This window comes from Mirounga angustirostris, unplaced genomic scaffold, assembly GCF_029215605.1.
Source record: "Mirounga angustirostris isolate CCGP_5_RB_7025 unplaced genomic scaffold, mMirAng1.0.hap1 SCAF_17, whole genome shotgun sequence".
Taxonomy (NCBI): Eukaryota; Metazoa; Chordata; class Mammalia; order Carnivora; family Phocidae; genus Mirounga; species Mirounga angustirostris.
Genome location: NW_026991725.1, coordinates 55,809,610 through 55,829,316, shown reverse-complemented (window position 1 = coordinate 55,829,316; position 19,707 = coordinate 55,809,610). Strand labels below are relative to the sequence as shown.

The 19,707-nt window shown below is 50.8% G+C and overlaps 1 protein-coding gene across 12 annotated transcripts in view; it reads left to right on the top strand.

Moving 5' to 3' along the window:
- The window catches only part of EPN2 (epsin 2), an 83,377-nt gene that overhangs the window by 12,475 nt on the left and 51,195 nt on the right, over positions 1-19,707 (top strand). Inside the window, exons 1-2 of one of the 12 annotated variants that reach the window (XM_064582245.1) lie at positions 13,545-14,164; positions 14,872-15,093. The exons of 8 other annotated variants lie outside the window; for them this stretch is intronic. The gene's annotated coding sequence lies outside the window, so the exon portion shown is untranslated. Of the gene's footprint in view, positions 1-13,544; positions 14,165-14,871; positions 15,094-17,815; positions 18,082-19,707 lie in introns of those variants that run through there. 3 more of the 12 variants (XM_064582246.1, XM_064582244.1, XM_064582247.1) reach the window with 3 other exon arrangements.

The window sequence follows — 19,707 nt, the reverse complement described above, 5'->3', positions numbered from 1 at the left end:
CACAAACAGGGGGAGTGGCAGAGGGAGAAGCAGACCCCCCACGCAGCAGGGAGCCCGACGCGGGGCTTGATCCCAGCACCCTGGGATCATGACCTGAGCTGAAGGCAGATGCTTAACGACTGAGCCACCCAGGCGCCCCCTAATTTTGATTTTGAATGCTCTGGGGTTGAAGCTGACTTTCTGCACGTGTGGAATAATGATCCATCTTTATACAAAATCTTAATGTGGGTTGAATTTTGTTAGCACTTCTATTAGGGCAAAACAGTGAGATTTATTTTTTTAAGATTTTATTAACTAATTATTTATTTGAGAGAGCAAGTGAATGGGCACGCTCAGCACAGGGATGGGGCAGAGGGAGAGGGAGAGACAGAATCCCAAGCGGACTCCGTGCTGAGCATGGAGCCCAACGTGGGGCTCGATCCCATGACCCTGAAAACATGACCTGAGCCAAAATCACCGACTGAGCCACCCAGGCACCCCAAAACAATGACAATTTTGCTATTTTAATTTTTGTATTGTAAAATACATGTGACACAAAATTTACCATGGTAACCATTTCAAAGCGTTAAGAATTCAGTGGCATTAAGTATATTTACACTGTTGGGCAGTCATCGCCACAGCATAGTTAACAGACTTTTTCCATCACCCCAGAAGGAAACGTATACCCATTAAGCAGTTGCTCCTATTCCTCCCATCCCCCGGCCCCTGAAAAGAATTAATCTGCTTTCTGTCCCTAGGATTTGCCTGTGCTGGGCATTTCACGTGCATGGTGTCATACGTATGTGACCCTATATGTGTCTGGCTTCTTTCACTTAGCATAGTGTTTTCCTGGTTCAGCCGTGGGGTCACGTGTGTCATTCCTTTTTATGGCTGAATAGTATTCCATTGTGTAGCTAGACCACAATTTGTAGATCTGTTCATCTGTTGATGGACATTTGGGTTGTTTCCACCTTTGGCGATTGGGAGTAGTTACCACTTTAACTTGTCAGTGATTACTTTGAAATGTGATGCGATGCGTGGATCAAAAAGAAAATGTCACGAATAAGGGGGTACGAGGGTGGTTACTTCTTGATTCCATTGATTTTAACACATTTACAAAGAACTTCTTCCCGAAGTACATCATACATAACAGAAAAGTATACTATGCGTAAGGGACTCAGAGGCCTCTTCTGCTATTTTTTGGTTTTGGTGGCCGTGAGGCCTGCTTCCCGGGCTGCCAATCTTGCGGGGGGGGACCCTGCTCTTAGACCTGAGAGACCACAGCTATGGGTCTGAGGGTGGGCAGTGGCCTTTCTCTGCATTAGCATTGAGGGAAATGCTTGACTTTGCCCCCTCCTGCGTTATGGGGACAGACGCAGTGTTCTTGGTGTTTTCATGAGTCACTTCCTTTATTTCTGTGCCTCAGTAAACAGAGTCTGTGTCCTTGTATTGTCATGACAAGGTGCTGGAGTTCAGGGTGGCAGGTTAGGTACGTCGTGCTCAGGAAGACGAAGTGGATTTGGCAGCATATTGTATATATAGACGTTGATTTCGGTTAGGCTCTTATTTCTAGCAAGGAGTTAGAGGACAGCCCTGGATAAGTCCGTTGCTGACTGGTGGGTACCCTTCGCAAGGGCTGCCCTGTTTGGTGGGAAGTGGCATACACTCTCGTTGCATCATGCTGTGTGTCCTCCTTTGGAGGGTGTCAGGGAGATGTTCATCTCAGGTCCCAGGACAAGGAGGAACTTCTGTGCATCTGCTTTATTTCTCTCTTGTGGACAGTGTGAATTCTCTTTGCTTTGGCCGTCAGGAGGCTCAGCTCAAAGTCAGTCGTTCATGCTAGCTCTAGTGTGACCTGTACTTTGGGTTCTAACCCAGCACCCCCCCCCCCTTTTCTTTCCTTATTGCTGGGATTTCTTTGTTTACTTGCTTTTCATCGTGCTCTGGGTGTCTCTGCTTGTCAGGATCACTTGGGGAGCTTCTTTTTTTTTTTTTAAATGCCCATGCCCATGCCCCACCACCTTCTGTTTTAATTGTTCTGGGAGGGGGCCTGAGCCTAAGTATGTTTCCAGAGCTCCCCAAAGATTCACATGTGTGGGTTGGGAACCCGCTGCTTTAGGCCATTTCACATTTGTTTAGCAAGCAAGGCAGGGATAAATAGACGAAAAGGATGGAGTCTGGGAGACAGCCTACCCCAAAGTAGGGTGGTTGCAGCTCAGAGAAGCTGAGTAAAAAGGATTATGTGGCTTCCAGTGGTTTTCCTGCCAGTGGAACCAGTGGGAAAGCTCCAAGGGACTTCTCCCTGTGGCCAGAACCGCAGAAGCCTTCACTCCTGGACCAGGGTTGGGGAGGAGCCACTGGGATTTTACTCTGAAGATCTCAGGCCTGCCTAGGAGGAGTACAGCTTTGTAACCAGGTCTTTTGGGCCATTCAGGACCCGCGTCCCATGCTTGGGGCCCAGTTTGTGCTTAATTCTGATTGTGTTTCCGTCCGCTCTACCAAAATAGACTATCTGTAATACAGCATTTCCAGGCTGATTTTCTGTTTTATCCTAAGTCTCGGAGAATGTTTAGGGTGCGTTTTTTAGTGGTCATCAAGGAAACTTTGGAAGTAGGAAGAACCAAACTCAAACTTGACCTATGGCCTTCTCACTGTAGTCGCTGTTGGTAGTTCGGTCTGTTTTCTCTAAGCTGTCGGTTTGTTTAGTACCCAGGGATCTTGATGGTGTGTGTGACCATCACTGGGGTGATGCAGAGCTTTCCCTTGAATGGCCACGGCCATGGCCATGGCGGGAAGAGGTCAGCACTTCCTGTGATTTGTCCCCTTCTCCCTTGCTGGGGGTGGCGGGGTCTGTAGCCCCCAGAGGCGCCGGGAGGCCACGAGGGAACTCTCCGCTTTGCCGGATGGAGAGGGCTGATTAACCAGTTGGCTGTGGGTGAGGGCGGGGGAGGCTGTTGGTGCTGGTGCTGAGATGGGGAAGTGGTCAGTGGGGAGGATGACTTCAGAGCCAGACAGGGGAACCGAGGACCAGTGGCACTGCGTGCGCTTCAGAGGCTTCCAGAGAGGGCCACACCGGCCTCTCTGGGCCTCAGTTTCCCCATCTGTGATGTACATGAGAGAGTAGGACTACACGATACCTGATCCGCCTCCCCAGCGCGGTCTTCCATTCTGAGGTAGGAGCAGCGGTCGAGCCGGCGGCTCTTCTGGTTGCTGCATGTGTCTTTTCCCTTTGGTGACGCCGAGCCCATGATGAGATGTTGGTGAGGTGGGTGGCAGCCCGTTCTTACCACACACTTGATTGCCTCTCTCTCCAGAAGTCCCCAGAAGTCCCCAGAAGAAGGCACAGGCCAATTCCCTTAGGCAATCTGTTTGCCTGAGGTTCCCCAGCTCACTCCGATCCAACCCAGAGAGCGGGTCTGGGTCGTGGGTCAGCTGGCTCACTTCAGGGAGACCCGTGACCTGTCAGCGGCTGGTCATTTCCTTCTGGGGCCCTCGGCACTGGTGCCGCATGGGGACAGGCAAAGGGGTTAGGTGAGCGGGTCTCCCACGCCGGGGGAGGGTCCCTGATTCTCTGCCCACTGGTGTTACGCTCGCCTGGCCGGTTAGTGAGCCAGCCCCCCGTGAACAGAGGTCACTTTCCCACAAGACCGCCTCTCCCGGGAGGAGGGCAGGCCCTGCTCTGTGCTGCGTCCCCCCCGCCTCCCCCGGGGCCTGGTGGTGGCAGGTGGCTTCAGACACACTTGTCACTCTGAGGTTTGCATTTGTGTGCTGCATCATACTACCAGCCGGTGGATATTTAAGGAATCTTTCTGATAGAAATTTAAAAGCTATTCTGAAGGGTTTTGGTGGTGGTTTTTGAAATTGGAAGAAGGAAATCCATTTAAAATTTGGAAAGGGGAAATGTTCCTCTTCAAGAGAAAAACCTCATTCTGTAACCCCCTGGCTTCTGAGTCGAGCTCTCAGAAATGAGATTTCTTTTTTTTTTTTTTTAAGATTTTATCTACTTATTTGAGACAGAGAGAATGAGAGACAGCATGAGAGGGAGGAGGGTCAGAGGGAGAAGCAGACTCCCCGCCGAGCAGGGAGCCCGATGCGGGACTCGATCCCGGGACTCCAGGATCATGACCTGAGCCGAAGGCAGCTGCTTAACCAACTGAGCCACCCAGGCGCCCCAGAAATTAGATTTCTAAAAGAACTGCCCTGTGAGGCTCATGGAAATATCATTTAAATCGGTCTGCCCCAGGTTGCTGTCCTTCCGGGAGGTCGTGTGGAAATACGGTTTTGCCTCTGTTTTTGTTGAAGATGAGAGAGTGCACTACCTCGTTGATCTGGCATCTTTTGAGCACTGAGTCACTTCACAGGGAAATTTCCAGACAAATGAGTATCACCCCTTTGGGGGCCAAAGCCTGTCCTCACCTGCAGCTTTTGTTCTCCGCTTTCCCCGGCTGGGCTGCAGGTGGGGAGGTGGGCTGCCTGTGGGTGAGCTTGCTCTCTGATGGGGCCTGAGGTTGGGCCTCCTCTTGCCCCAGAGTGCCTGGAGGAAGAGTCCCTGATCTCTGCCAAGGGCACCCAGGGCCCGTCCCTGTGCGGCCTGCGTGCTCTTCTGGCCTCACCTCTCACCGCTCTCCTCTCTCCACTTGCCACGCTGGGGACCGAGCCATTCGTTTGGCTTGGAGTGCACTCTGCCTGCCGCTCGCCCACCTTGACCACCCCCTCGCCCGGTCCACACCTGGTCTGTACCCTTTGGGCTTCCATGGTAGCGTATCAGCTGTGTTTCCCTGCTCCCCGTGGGCGGTGTCCTGAGCTCTTGGCAGACGGGTTGTGTCGGATCGATCCGCATCCCCCAGCACTGTTGCTGCTGCCTGGCTGGTAGCCCAGGCTGAGGACTCACTTGCTGCACAGTTTGGGGGTGCTCCTAGCTTCTTGTTCTTCCCTCCCTTCCCTTTGCCCCTGGTGACCGGAGAGAGACCTGCTCCGGGCCCTGCATGGGGTGGCATGGAGCTGGAGGGGGAGGGGGGAGTAGGGATGGGAAGGTGGGGATGGGGCTGCATGGATCTCTGGGCAGTGCAGGGGAGAGTTACGGACAGTTGGGAAAGGCCACCACGGGCCATTTGCAGCCTTCCAGGTGTGAAACCTGCGGAGCCTGGCAGAGACTGCTGCAGGGCTAGCTGCTGGAGCCTGCCCTTCAGCTTTCCAGCTGTGGTGGGGGCTCTAACAGATGGACAGGCGGAAGGACAGAGGGCCTGGCTCACGCTCACTCCTGTGCTGCTCAGGCCACCGGCATCTGGGACCTGTCGGCCAACGGCTTTGATTTTTTTTTTTTTTTTTTAATGTTCTTTGGAATAGGCAACTCATTGACATAGGTCTAAAATAAAAAGATATTAAAGTATCCTTTGAGAGATCTTGCCCTTCACCTCTGACCTCATCTGCCTTTTTCCCCACCTCCCTTCTCCTTAATAGATAACCCCTTTTAGTAGTTTGGATATCCTTTTAGTGTTTTTTTATGCAAATAAAACAAACACAAACTTACAAACTTTTTTTTTTTTTTAAAGATTTTATTTATTTATTTGAGACAGAGAGAATGAGATACAGAGAGCATGAGAGGGAGGAGGGTCAGAGGGAGAAGCAGACTCCCCGCCGAGGAGGGAGCCCGACGCGGGACTCGATCCCGGGACTCCAGGATCATGACCTGAGCCGAAGGCAGTCGCTTAACCGACTGAGCCACCCAGGCGCCCACAAACTTATATCCTTATTTCTCTCTTTCTGTTCGAGAAAAGGGCACACTACACATACCCTTCTGCACCTTGCTCTTTGACCCACCACTGTAGCCTAGAGACTTTTCTATGTCAGTACTTGGAGAGAGTCGTCATTATCTTTCAGCTAGGTAGTATTCCTTTTTTTTGGAGGAACAAAAGCTGTTTTTCTTGTTTTATTTTGTTTTCAGTCCCATCCCCTATGCAAAGGCATTCAGGTTGTTTCTGGCATCATGCACCTGCATCCAGTAACCTTACCTGTGTATCCTTTCTGGCACGTGCAGGTGGACCCGAGGGTCACGTCCCCTGGGGACATTGCTGAGGCAGAGGGTAAACACGTTTGTGGTTTTGATTGATTTTGCCAACTTGCCCTCTGCAGGTTCCATTTTGTACTTTGATCAGCAAGTGTGAGTGCCCATTTCCCCACAGCCTCACCAAGAGGAGGTATAGTCAGATGTTTGGATTTTTGCCAATCTGACAGGTGTCAAAAGTATCTCCATGTAGGGTTTTTTTTTGTTTTTTTTTTTTTTTACTGGCTGCTTGGAGTTTATTTTCCACTTGGTGCAAGGCACATGGTTACAGGGTGTCAGGAAGGCTTGTGTGTGGCTTGGATAGTAAAGAGTGGGGTTCTCTCAACTTCCTTTTTGGTGTTTTGCTATTTTGATATAAAAGAGCCCAACTGCTTCTGCTCAATGTAGTTTTGATTTGCTTTTTTCTGAAGTGTGAGCCGATTATGTCATGTGTTTAAGAACCATTTATAGTTTCGTGTGGACAGTTCTTTTCCCGTTTTGGAGGGGGGTTATGGGTTGTTTATTTCTCAATTTCTGTGAGCTCTGTATGTTTTTGGAAGATAGTTCGTTGTGTTGTGAGTTGTAAAAATTTCTCAGGCTAGGAATTATTTCGATCTCGCCAGATTCTTCAAGTACTTCCCTCCCAACCCCATCTGCTGTGTTTAAAGGTTCAGACTGTGGCCTTGGGACAGAGTCTGGTCTCTATTGGGTCAGAACCACAACCCTGGCTTCCTTCCAGGATTTTGTTAATTGACCACAGACATGTTTTCAACATGAACATACAATAGTGTGGAAGCGTTTTGAGTCTGTATGGGGTTGGGCCACTCGATGCTGTGAACCAGCCCCTCACGTGTCTGTGGCCTGACACAGCAAAGGCTTATTTCTCCTCACGCTGTGTGTCCAGTGTGTGTGGTTATTGTAGTCATTCACGGGCCCAGGCTGATGGAAGCACGCTGTTTGTTTGTTTTGCTGTTGTTGTTGTTGTTGCTAACGGCTTTATTGATACATACCATGCAATAAAGTTCACTTGTTTGAAATATACAGTTCAGTAGTTTTGCGTATATTCAGAGTTGTGCAACCATCAGCACAATCGTATTTTATAACATTTCATCACTCCTCAAAACATCTCATACCCATTAAGCAGGCATCCCCTCCCCCCCTTCCGTCAGCCTCTGGCAACTGTCAGCCTCCTTTCTGTCTGGATTTGCCTGTTCTGGACATTTCGTATCAATGGAATTATACAGTATGTGACCTTTTGTGGCTGGCCCCTTTCATTCAGCGTATTTTCAAAGTTTGTCACATTGTAGCATGTATCTGTACTTCATTCCTTTTTTTTTTTTTTAGGTATTATTATTTTTTTATTCTTATGTTAATCCCCATACATTACATCATTAGTTTTAGATGTGGTGTTCCATGATTCATTGTTTGTTGTACTTCATTCCTTTTTAAGGCTGGATAATATTCCATTTTATGGCTACACCACATTTTATTTACCCATTCATCTGTCGACGGACAAAGCTCGTGCTCTGCGTTGCTCACCCCCTTGCTTCTCACCTATAAAATGCCTCCCCTGCAGAATTGTGGCACGTAGTAGGCACAGCTAGAGCTGCGGTGGCCAAGTGCCTGTCGCCTGGCCGTCCCCAAGCCATCCCCAGGCCTCTGGTTCATGTTTTCCTTGCGAGGCATAAATGTGCTGAAGGACTGCCCCGTTCTCACGGCCTGGTTATCCCCAGGGTGGCCGAAGGGAGGAGGAGGTTGGTGGTACTGACGTGGCCGAGGAATATTCCGAGGCAAGTAAACAGTTCTTCCTCAGCCTCTGGCGCAACAGATTTCTCAACTGGAGTGTTTTCTGGGCCCAGGAGAAACTGGGCAGATTTGTGTACGCACCCAGCCAGCCCTCCGTGCTCGAAGCGCCCCCTTTTATTATTTTTCTAAACAAATCAGGACAATGGCAATGTAAACAGTGTTTGAACAAAAGCGTTTGGCTAATGGAGATAAAACCAAAAGGAAAATAACAGCTTTAATTTCTTTTTGGCTTTTTGTGTTTTGACATTTGGCAGCATACTTTAATCTTTTAAGAATTAAAAAAATGCATGGTTTGCAGACTGCTGTCTGTTTTTGCTTGTTCAATTTAGTGTGAAATTGACTCAGAAATCCCCCACCGGGCCCCCCCCACCCCGACCCCGTCCGCTTGGTCCTGTTTTACTCTTCTTCTGAGTTGGGGGCAGGTGGCGAGGGGCCACGGGCCTGCCAAGCATGTGGACAAGCATGGACACCGGTGGAAGCAAAAGCTTTCACCTCAGTTCTCACAGCCTGTTCCTGCCCACTGTCTTGGGGTGTCTCGTGGGCTGCCATTCCATTTTCCAGAGAAAACTGAGATTCAGTGAGGGGACCGAGCAGTGGCGGGGAGATCTTTCCACTCGGCCGCGCTGTGTCGTGTTTTATATTCTGTCAGAGCATCTTGGCGGGTGGGGAGGGGGGTATGGAGAGGAGCACAGAGACTGGGGGGGGGAAGCGTGTGAGCAGGTGCCCTGTGGAGTCATTCATTCCTGTGGCAGATGTATGCCAGGCGCCGTGCCAGGCCCTGTGAGGCGGGCAGCAGTGTGGAGACAGTCGGGGCCTCTGTGCCCCCAGAGCTGCAGTCCGGAGGCCGTGGGAGGAAGGAGGGAGAAGTGGAGGGAAAGCCGGAAGCCCAGGCGGGCAGCAGGTGGCAGATCGTCCAGCAGAGGATCCCTGGGGAGAAGGGGGGGTCGGGGATGATGGGTTCAGTTTTGTCCTGAGACCGGGGAGGAAGTAGCATATGCCAAAGAGGTATGGGCCGTGACGCAGCAGGTCTGGGACGTTCCGTGTGGCCTCCCTCGCGAGGGTGTCTGAGCCACTCCTCGGTGTCATTAGGAGATGGCCTGGCTCTCCCAGTCACCCACTGCTGCTCATGGCACCCAAAAGCATGCTTCTTGCCACATCCTCTGGATGCTTCTCTGTCCCTGTTGATTAGCGTCACTCCCTGAAGCTCTCCCCTCTCCTGCACTCACCCCCCCCCCCGCCCCCCGCACTTACTGGACTTCGCCCATTGACTGCTAGCCTCTTTCTGAGTTACATCCCAGCCCCTGATCCACCCTATTCTCCCCAGGTCCTCTCAGGTGCCCCTCCCAGAGGATCATGCGGACCCCAGTACCCCCTCCCCAGCCCTAGGTGCTGGCTGTCACTCGCCACTGTGAATATACCCAGTTGTAAGTGTGAATTGTACACGTGAAGATGGTGAATCTTACGGTCTACGAATTCTCTCTCAAAAACAGAACAGCCTCCTCCCCCCCGCCCCCCCCCCCGCCCCATGCCTGTTTACCGGCACCTCCAGCTACATTTGGTTGTTTTAAATAAAACTGCCGGTTCGGCCTCTTTCCTTCTCCTGAAACCTGTAAACCGTTCCTGCCTTTATATTCTGTTAAGGGTGCCTCTGTCCTCCTGGCTACTCCCACCCCCACCTGTCGCACGCTGCACAGACATGTGGCCATCGGGTTGATTCTCCTGCTCTGTGTTTATGTCCGAGGTCTCCTGCCCTTTCGTTCCCCTGCTGCACTCAGATTCAGGCCCCAGTTCCCCTCATCGCCTCCCTTGGGGGCTCTAAGTGGTCTTCCGTCTGTATCACCCTCCCTTGTCCCCACCCTGGCCCTCTCACCCTGTGCTGCCTGGTCAGGGTTCCAGAAATACTCTTCTGACGGCGTCATTCCTCTGCCCCCAGACAGAACAAAAGCCAGCTTCCTTAGCTTCGCTCCAGCAGTAGTTCCTAAAATAATTTTAAGTGGTACGCACTTGAAGTTACTCATTTTAATAGTTATCTCAGAAAGGCCGTAGTACTATGGCAGTTGAGAAAGTTCAACTTGGAGTTACCATGCGAACCAGCAAGTGCACTCCTCAGTGTATGCCCGGGAGGGCTGAGCACATATGTCCGTGCAAACACTTGGACACAGATGTTCATAGCAACACTATTCATAATAGCCAAAAAAGGGGGAAAACAACCCAGACGTCCTCCAGTGAAGTAGATAAATAAAACATACATCCATACGGTGGAAAATTATTCAGCCATAAAAAGGAATGAAGTACTGATAATGTAATGCAACCTTTAAAATATGTTAGCTGAAAGAATAAGACACAAAAGGCCAGAGGTTGGATGATTTCCATTCATACGGAACATCTGGAACGGGCAAATTCCTAGAGACAGAACGTCTTAGAGGCCAGGGGAAGGGGGCATGGGTAGTGAATGCTGACAGGTACAGGGTTCCTTCCGGGGGCGATGACCATGTTCTGGAATCAGCGGTCATGGTAGTTCAGCACTGCGAATATACCCAATTGTAAGTGTGAACTGTATACTTGAAGATGGTGACTCTTAGGCTCTGAGTTCTCTCTCAAAAACGAAACAAAAAGGCCCCCCCTCTCAAAATGCCATAGCAGTGATCCCTGATTTCATTATATTACAGTGGGTATTTGAGTTTAAATTATATTAAAGTGGGTATTTGAGTTTAAAAGTAAATGCATTTAAAGAAAAATAGTAAACGTGTAAGGGTAATTCAATGAGACAGTTCCTAAGATGTGCCTGCCACACAGTAAGTGCTCTGTGTTAGCCACTATTATTATTACTATTATTATTATTGGGGGGATATGGCAAAATCTTGAAAATGAATAACCATAGTTGGCAAGTCCAGATCCCCCTGCCAGCCAATTCTGCATCCCACACAGCCCGCTGTCTCAGTGCGCTGCCTAAACGGCCTTCTCCCCCCATGCACTTGCTCGTGCCTCTCATTCTTCAGCAGCATTGCCTCAGATGCACCTGACGTATCCCGCAGCTGGCCCTGATCTTGTTGGAGCGCCCAGTTTGTAATCTGCCTTTGCTCTACCCCCAGCTCAGACCAGAAGGCATGTCTTGTGCTTCTCTAACAACACCCCGCCCCCACCCCCGGGCCTGTGGGCATTGTTCTTTACACACTGAGTCTGTGAAGAGTACTTGTTGAACCTGGTATCCACTCAACCATTAATATGTCTGCTCTATGACGATAAAATGATGTTATGAGTTAGGGCAGCACAAATATTTTTAAGATATGCAGAGAACAGGGGCGCCTGGGTGGCTCAGTTGGTTAAGCGACTGCCTTCAGCTCAGGTCATGATCCTGGAGTCCTGGGATCGAGTCCCACATTGGGCTCCCTGCTCAAAAGCAGAGGGAGTCTGCTTCTCCCTCTGACCCTCCTCCCTCTCATGGTCTCTCTCTATCGTTCTCTCTCTCTCTCAATAAATAAATAAAAATCTTTAAAGAAAAAAAAAAGATATGCAGAGAACATGGGGCGCCTGGGTGGCTCAGTCGTTAAGCGTCTGTCTTTGGCTCAGGTCATGATCTCGGGGTCCTGGGATTGAGCCCCACATCGGGCTCCCTGCTCGGCGGGAAGCCTGCTTCTCCCTCTCCCACTCCCCCTGCTTGTGTTCCCTCTCTCGCTGTGTCTCTCTCTGTCAAATAAATAAAATATTTAAAAAAAAAATGCAGAGAACTTTTGCACACTCTGTAAATGAACTGAGCTGTTCTACTCTCAGGAACATACTCTGGAACAGCTCTGCACATGTGTCCCAGGAGACACAGGCACAGGCCAGACTCCAGACGTATTCATGATGGCAAAAATTTGGAAATAGTTTGGATGTCCATTGACGGGAAAGTGAGTGGGTACATTGTTAAATACGAACATGAAGTGGGTAGACCACAGCTCACCATGCGGAGCGATGTGGATGAGTCTTAGAAACGCAGTATTGAACGACAAAAGCAAGTTGTGGAAGACTGTATATTATTTGGTTTTATAACACTTGTGGTAAAATGATCTTCTTTTGTAAAAAGCAAGGAGGAACCCAGAACCCGAGCTGTGTGCCTGGGGCAGAGGAAGTAGGGAGGGGAAGGACCCCTCTGGGTGGGCATTGAGGTCATGTTCTAGGCCTTGAGGAGAATGCGGGGGTCACTGGGGCTCCCTGGCTTGTGCCTCACATGTGGTTTGCACTTAATTCTTTAATGTGCATCCAATAGTACATAATAAAAATTGAAGCAAACAAAAGGAACAGCAAGAAGACATTAGGGCTGGCTCATGCCTTTTCTGGGGTAGACTCTGACATTTAAGAGTTAGAAGGAACATTTCCTCCTAATATATCCAGTCAGCATTGCAGAGTAAATAAAACACTGGGAATGTCTCCAGCAGAGGAGGGAGGAGGGAAATAATATTTTTATTCTGTACCAAAAAAGGAAGTTTACCTTTCAGCATTGTGACCCTGTCTTTTCTGAGTGGTATTTCAGATAGCGACAGCAATTTCAAAGGAATAATGCAGGCTTCTTAGGTTGTTCAAGTTGATGTGACTCATTTAGTAGGAGACATGATTATAGCCAAAGAGATATCATTTCTTAAGGATGTGAGTTCTGAAGAATACATTTTTAAATTTGAATTTTATTTTATTTATTTTTTATTATCTTTTAAGTAGGCTCCATGCCCAGCATGGAGCCCAACTTGGGGCTTGAACTCACAACCCCGAGATCAAGACCAGAGCTGAGACCAAGAGTCAAACTCAACTGACTGAGCCACCCAGGTGCCCGCCCTAAAGCACATTTAAAAAAAAAATAGTTTTGGAGTTTCTGCGGTATTTCCTGGCTGATTTCATTGTATCGCCAGACTGTAGAACCTTAACACATTTCCAGGGGAAGCTTTCTTTGAAGAGCATTAAAATCCCTATCCCGGGCTGGCCGTGCTGGTAGGAGCTGGGAAGGCCAGGGTCTGATCCTGGTACAGCGTTGAACTGCTCTGGGCCACGGTGAGTCCCGAGGCCCTTCCAGCGCTGGCATCTTTGCCTCTGCTTGCTTGGCCCGGTGAGCCGGCGAGGGAGAGGACCTCCAGCTGAACATGGTCGGGGGAGATAGGAAAAGAATTGCTTCTCCACCATCTTCTGGCTTCTTCCACATCTAGGCAAGGGATGCCTTGCTAGACTTGCAGCTTCAGCAGGGACAAATTCATCGCTGTCATGACTGGGCGCTGGATGGGTGTGAAGCCAGGAGGAATCCCAGAATGGGACCAGATGCCACAGGTCTGGGGTCAAATCCTGGTCCTAACCCCTGCCAGCACTGTAGCTTGGGTCAGTTCCTGAGCCTCTCTGTGCCTCAGCTTCCCCCTCTGTAGAATGAGGGTGATGATAATTGCTCCCTTTAGGACCGTTAGGAAGATTTCATGAGGACACATGTCTGGTCTTAGAACGTGCGTGGCATATGGTCAGGCCTCAGTATTTGCTAGAGCCTCTTCTCTTTTCTGTTGCTATTCTTTTTTTTTTTTAAAGATTTTATTTATTTATTAGAGAGCAAGCGAGAGAGAAACAGCATGAGAGAGGAGAGGGTCTGAGGGAGAAGCAGGCTCCCTGCCGAGCCAGGAGCCTGATGCGGGGCTTGATCCCAGGACCCTGGGATCATGACCTGAGCCGAAAGCAGATGCTTAACAACTGAGCCACCCAGGCGCCCTTCTGTTGCTATTCTAAGGCTATCCTAGGGCAATTACTGGTATCAAAGAATGAGCCCATCTGAGACCTTTCTTGGAAATGCCAGCCGCAGAGGGAAACAGCTGGAATGGTGACCGTGTTTAACGGGGTGTTTGTGTGGTCAGGAAAGAGGTGCCTGGACCTGCCACCCTGGCAGACCAGAGCCAGCCAGCCCGTTTTCCCCCTGGAGGCTTCTGCGGGCTTTCCTCTCCTGCTTTGGAAGTTCTCTTTGAGTTGGCCTCAGGGACATGCCAGGTTAACGTCCTCCCCTTGGTGGTACCGGGGAGAGGAAGCAGATATTTTGGACGCCGATGATTTGCCAGTGTCTCCCTAGGCAGCTGCTCGCTGCAGCCGACGGTTGTGGACATAGAGGCTAAGGAGAGCTCATCAATCTGCCTCAGGCCTTGCAGCTGGAAAAGGAAGGATGCAGATCCATGTGGTCGGAATAAGAAATCCCTGTTTTAGCCCTCGCATGCTGTCCGGGGCTGGCCGGCTTGGCTCCTGAGCCCAGGCTGTCGGGGGGGGCATCGAGTGGTCTCTGCTCTGCAGCTCCCATGCTGCCCTGTGGGGGTCCGGGCTCAGGCGACTCTCCGCTCTCGTGAGGTGAGCACCCACGAAGCTCCAGGCACGGCAAGTCCCTGTCCTCAGGCAGTTTATTGGTGGGCAGTGAGTAAGTGGGGGAGAGCAGCTGTTTTGAACGCCCGTGATAGTGAGCAAAAAGGGAAATGGGAACTGGGAGAATGGCCCCTGGGGTGTTAACTCCGGTGGTCTCTGAATAGACAGGATCAGGGATAATTTTTAAAATGTTCTTATTAGTTGCCCAGCGCTCACTGTGTACCAGCAGGCTCTGTCCCAGGCACAGAGGAGAGCGAGGTGAAGATAGGCAGGACCCTGCTCTCAACAAGGGTCAGGGGGGCACAGGGGATAAGCAGGGGCACAAGCAAGAAAATGCCCAGTGGAGAGCGGGGCTCTGCTGAGAATTGAAGCTGGTGACAAGACAGGGAGGCTGGTGGTTCCGGGCAGGCGATGTGGAAAGTGGGCTCTAAGGAGAAAGCCCGTCCAGGGACGATCATGGGAAGAACACAGGCAGAAGAGGCAGCAGGCGGGTAGAGTGTGCGGCAGGGGCCGGTTTGTGGTACAGGGTTCTCTGAAGTGACAGGGAGCAGATTGTCCCAGTAAGAAGGAAAGTGATTGAAGAAGAGGGTCCAGCACACGGTGGCAGGAAAGAGTTAACGTCTCATCCTTCCCCCAGAGAAGCCCGGGCCCAAATTTAGGATAATTTGGCTTCTCCTTTTTCTCCTTTTGCTGAGGTGAGGCTGTCCTCTGGTCTCGGAGACTCTGGCCTGACCCCCTGGCTGCTTGGGGTGGGGATGGGGCCTCAGGCCCAGCCTTGAGGGTCTGCGCACATCCGACGTCTGCGGAAGTAAGTCCCCAGCTGTCCACAGAAATCTGCCGCGTTCCTTCACAGCCGTGGCCAGGAGAGTCCCATACGACCTCCCGACAGCCCGACAGCTGTCCGTGGAAGGGCAGAGGTGAGCAAACCGGTCGTTTTCCTCCTGGCTTTTCTTTTGTACTCAAAAGGGTGGAAATACCCGTTCCGTCCCGTACGGCTCCTCTTTGCAAGCGTCTTGAGCTCCTCTTGAGAGAAGTGTTAGGTCACCACTGTGCCTGAAACCAAGTCTGTGGGGTCTTGGCTGAGGGGACTCCTAGCTCACCCTCGCTTTGCTTCCGCTCTCTCGCTGGCTCCTGAGGAGATGGCGACAGCCCAGGACTTACTGCTGTCACAGTGACCAGCCAGGGCTAAATTAAGCCCCAAATCATGGGAATTCTAAATTTTCCCATGCAGCTCTGCATTTTTTTTCAAATGTCTCAAGCTGGAAAATTGTACTGATCAAAGTGTGTGATCCATAGCTGGGCCTGCCCCCTATGGTGTGGGTTGGGTGTGGATAGCCGTCAGAAGCCCCCTTTCTACGGTTCCCAGTCCCTGGGTGGCATTGCTGTCTGTTATTAGTGGGTATTTCTAGTAGCCGAGTCACAGCGTGTTAGAAATAGGGACTCTCTACCCCAGGGGTCACATACAAGCTGCCTTCCTGGGAGGAGGGAGGGGTTCTGACGGTGGCGTTTCATACTTCCAAAGGCCCAAGGGAAGGCCTACTGTTTGCCCACCATTGAGCCCCCCATAGACCAAGAGAAACATCTGCCACTAGGCTTGTGGCCAGAATTCTAGCCCTGCAGTCAGTGACCTTTGGCTGGGGCTGGCCAGAAGCTTGGGCTCCCCATGACACCATGGAGTTGGCAGGGGATTGAGCCATTGGTCACAAAGAGGGTCTTGGGAATTGAAGGGTTTAGGGAGAGCAACTGGTCTACCCCATCATTTTAGAAGCAAGGAACCTGGTCACTGGCTTGCTTGGTGCCTCAGAGTGGTCACAGCTCTGGACTTAGGTTCCTGGTTTCCTGTCTTCTGATTCTGTGCGTCTACAACACCACATTGTTTGCTTTTTGGCATGATTTTTTAAGAATGCTGTCCATGACTGGTCATTTGTGAAACTACTTTGAAGACTAGAAGAGAGGTGGGGAGCAATAAAGAATTCTTTTTTCCTTTATGGCCTGTGTGTGCATCACCATGGTCCACCTGTCAAGGTGTTCGATCCTTGACCCTGCAAGAGAGGCACAGCCCAACACACCCTGTCCCTAAATCAGAGAGTGAAACTAAGTGGCTGTGTCAGATGGAGAGTGCAGCCAGAATGACCAGGACAGGTCTCCTGACCCTGGTTCACGTGATGTATATGTATGTATGTGTATATATATATATATATTTATATTTATTAAAAGATTTTATTTACTTGAGAGTAGCGCGCACGAGTGTGCAAGCAAGGGGAGGGAGAGGGACAAGCAGACTCTTCACTGAATGTGGAACCCGATGTGGGGCTCAATCCCACGACCCCGAGATCATGACCTGAGTCAAAACCAAGAGTCAGATGCTCAACCTACTGAGCCACCCAGGCGCCGCCCCCCACCCCCCGCCCCGGTTCACATGATCTTTAAAAATGACCGCATTTCAACACCTGTGTAATCTGTACCCACAGGCTGCTCTTCTCCGAGGGTCCATGCTCGGGGCACGTTGGTAAAGAAAGATGAAATTCCTCGTGTGTGTTTTGAGTACTTCTGCTTTTGGAAAAATTAACACACGATCATGTAAAGTCACAGGAGGCTGACTTGTTCCAGGGACTGTCGGATCCTGGCAGAGGCTGCCCAGGAGGCTCTTTGCGGGACACCCTCCTGCCTCATGGGCGGCCTGGCACTGCCCAGTGTGGGGGCGGGAGTCCTTCACCTCCTCCTGGTGGTAGGTTAACTGATCCCCCCCTTGGGGCTCTTCCTCCCCTAGAAGGGAGCGAGGAAAAGTGCAAGGGGCAGTTTTATTTGACCTGCTTTATCATCTGGAAGTCAAGTCTAAAATGTTTCCCCTCCAAATCCTTTGAATGCAACAGGCTTTGTTTTTTTTAAGTCCACTTTTTGGATGGTGATGTAAAATTTGATTTCTCCATTCAGTTAGTGAAGAGAACATTCCTTTTTTTTTTTTTTTTTGGCTGAATCTCACCATTTTTCTGGTGAAGGTAAAGGGTGTTTTTTTTGTTTTGTTTTTTCCTTTTCCCTTCTCCCCTCTGCATGAGTGGTGGTTATCAGGCTCTGGGTTACTGCTAGCTTGGCTGATGCAGACTCATAATAGTCCTTTCTCTTTAGTCTGAAATGATTACTGTGGAGAAGAATGTGGCACTGTCCATATTGTCCTAACTGGACCGTTGTCTTCTGGGAAGCCGGCTCAGTTTGGTCATGTGAGCTGTGGTCTCATCCACCCCGACTGAGTCTCCTTGTAATGGTCGTGGTACCCTTTTCCCCAGTAGGAAGGTGGAGATGTTTCCTCACTCATGGATTGCACGCAGAGGAGGATGAAAGCCAACTAATCAAGCCTTGCAAAGTGTTTCACAAACTTACTGCTGTTTATGTGTGTCATACGGTGACACCCGGGCGCTCGCTTCAGGATCCTCGGATGTCACTACAGGAGCTTGGAGTGTCACATGCCCTCAGCGCTGCCCCCCAGGTGCCGTGTGTCGGGCGTTCTGGGCAGTCTCCCCAGGAGCTTCTGGAAGGTGGCCAACAGTGGGCCACCCTGGCGCAACACGGCAGGAGGGGCGGCAGTACCTACCCCTTCGCGTGGCTCTCCCTGTCACCCAGAGAAAAATGAAGTGCATGTGAAGTCATGGGAGGCCTCCAGGCACAGATGGTGTGAGCTGTCATCTGGGGTGATGATTTTCTCATCAGTGCACTCAGTGATACTTACTGATCTTGACTGGATTGTCCCAGGCAGTATTGGTTGACCTGTGCCTGGATTTGGGGAGTAGGGAGAGACGATTGTTGCTATGGCCTCACAGCTGGTCTTGATGCCTGATGAGGGTCCCCAATCCCTGAAAAGCCACTGCCAAAACCTCCTTAGGGATGTGGTAGAGACCGCAATGGACAGGGTGAGTATCCCGCCTCCGTGTTACCGAAGTGCAGTGGCTGAGGGACCTACGGGCTTTGAGCAGGGACCCACCTGGACTGCCCTGAAGCCGGAGAGAGCCTCCTCCTCCTGTCATGATTGGGAACTCTAGATTTGGAAGGAATTTCCCCACCCAGTTCCACAAACCCCTGGAGCACATTTTGATGGAATTCTTCTTGCCTCCAGGGGCTCCACTCTGGCCTTGGAAGTTTTTGTTTGTTTAGTTTTGTTCTGTTGGCTGTTTCGTTCAGCCTATTTCCAGTCTCCAGTGTCTTTTGAATTCTGCTTGGGTTTTCAGACTTGCCAGAAATTTTCTTCCCTGGCTTGCCCCTTGCAAACATGATGATCCAGCTCTCTCTCTGTGGTCACCGTCATAAGCCACTCTGAAAAAGGGTGATGGCCAGAGCTTGGCCATCTGCGTTGCCAATGCTGTCTGCATTTTGGGGCGTGACGAGCCTCCCTGGGAAGGACGCAGCTCCTTGGTCAGCCTGAGGTGACAGGCCAGGTGTGACCCAGGAGAGTCTGGTTGGTATCCTTGCACTTCTACCTGAGGCCTGCTTGGAGGCTCAGGGGATGCACCCTTGCAGTACATCTGGTGTTTGGCTGCTCTCAGGCTCCTTGCACAGCCCACCGTGCTGTAGGTTACAGATGACCACGTTGGCACCTGCTGCTGAGATGTGCAGAAATGGCTTCCGGCGCAAGCGGACCCAGAGGCTCCAGCCGTGTTGTCTTGCTCCTTCTCCTTCCCTTTGCTCTTTGCTTTCTTTGGCGTCACCTTTAGACTTAGGAAAACCCTGGCCCATCTGGTGGCTTTTGGCAGCCCAGGCTGGACTGTCCGCCCGCCCGCCCCTGATCTAGCCACCGTAGCTGGGGGCCTGCGGTACTCTGATTGGCGGAGCCTGAACTGGGCCTGCACCTGGCCACCTCCCCCATGGAAGACCAAGGATCTTTCTGAGACAAGGGGATATGGATGTTGCAAAGGCAGAGACAGCAGATTCCGTTTCCAGGACAGAAATGAAATTTCTTTGGCTTAAAGAACCTTTTCTAGTACTGGGGCCTGACTGTAGAAAAACGAGTGTTTCCTTCTATACTGAAGAGACTGTGGCTTTTTTTTTTTTTTTTAAAGATTTTATTTATTTATTTGTCAGAGAGAGAGAAAGATCACAAGCAGGAGGAGTGGCAGGCAGAGGGAGAAGCAGGCTCCCTGCTCAGCAGGGAGACCGATGCGGGACTTGATCCCAGGACCCCGGGATCATGACCTGAGCTGAAGGCAGCTGCTTAACCAACTGAGCCACCCAGGCGTCCCGAGACTGTGGCTTTTGATGCGGAGTCTCCAGAGCTCCCAAGGGCCTTTTGGAAGGCCTGACAGAAATGTGCATTGCCCATGGTGAGACTTCCCCAGCCCAGCCGAAATGTTCAGTTTCTTTGCCGTTTCTTGGCTTTTATCAACTCAGTGAGGTTACTGGTGGTTATCACGTGCATCAGAAGCTTTGATTCTTAATAAAATGAATGATTAATACAGTTTCAGAACATGCTCTTCAGGGCTGGGGCTGGAGTGGGAAGGTGAGGTGGGGGCCCCTGGGCATCCCATTCCAGGGGAATCATGGAT